Source organism: Panulirus ornatus, chromosome 5, assembly GCF_036320965.1.
Source record: "Panulirus ornatus isolate Po-2019 chromosome 5, ASM3632096v1, whole genome shotgun sequence".
In the NCBI taxonomy this organism is placed as follows: domain Eukaryota; kingdom Metazoa; phylum Arthropoda; class Malacostraca; order Decapoda; family Palinuridae; genus Panulirus; species Panulirus ornatus.
In genome coordinates, this window is record NC_092228.1 from 13,128,731 (window position 1) to 13,129,972 (window position 1,242).

Here is a 1,242-nt window from a genome sequence, read left to right on the forward strand (position 1 = left end):
GCAAACACTGTGCTAGACCTGCCCTCTGCCAGTGGCCTGTTAAGGGTGAGGCACTAAAGGCTAAAAAGAGGCACTTGAGTTCTTTAGTGATGGAAACTCTGTTGCCGTGGCCATCACTCTGAGCGAGTTCCAATTGGAACAGGCATCAGAGATATAGATAGATAAATGAGGCTGATCAAAAGAGATGATGGAAATGCACAGAGAAAACTAGCCACTGAAGATGAAGTGAATTAGACAGCTAAGGCTAACCTCTACAGGCAATGCAGCAAGTGGATGATGTTGATTAAAAAGGTTAGCCATCAAAGGTGATAAAGTACATTTATAAGGCTGACAAGTCAAGGGAACCTGGACAGATGAGGTTCAGCAGTGTAGCTGGTGAAATAAATGGATGATGAATGTTGCTGATCAGTGAAAGTGATAAAGTAAATGAATATGGTCAACCATCAGTGATAAAGCATATCTTTGAGGCTTGACTAAAGAAATAACACAGAAGAGTCTGAAACAGAAATGACTGAAGGAGATAAATGAGGTGGAAGTGATGATAATAAAACAGACATGAAGGTAAACAGTAAAAGTAATAGAGGAAAGTAAGCTATGATGTAGATGAATGGGGTTTGAACTGTAAACCTGAGGGAAAATAATGGATGGTGTTATCCAGTTAAGAAGATAAGGCATATAATTTGGATGACCATTGAATATGACACATAACTGATGCTGACCAAAGATAATTGCCAAAAATCAAGTTTGAACAGCAGAACAAATGAAATGGTAATAAAACAGGCATGAAGGTAAACAGTAAAAGTAAAAGAGGAAAGTAAGCATTGAAGTAATAAAATAGACAAATTGGGTTTGAACTGTAAACCTGAGGGGAAAAAATGGATGGTGTTACCAAGTTAAGATGAGGCTTAGAATGAGGGTGACCATTAAATATAATACACGACTGAAGCTGAACAAAGATAATTGTCAAAAAATGAAGTTGAAGAGTAGAATGAACTTTGCAGACTAGTGGAGATTATGAAGTACTTAGATGAGGCTGACCAATGAAAGTAATGAAGTAAATTGTGACTAATCTTTGGGGCCAAGGGAATAATTTGATAGTATCAACCATAGAAAGTAACTGATTGCCAGACTCTAGATGTGTAGCTAGGTGAAACTGACTAGTAAAGTTGATGAGGTAAATAGTTAAAGCTTATGACTTAGGTATAACAGTAGTGGCTAACAAGTAAGGATGCGAATATATGA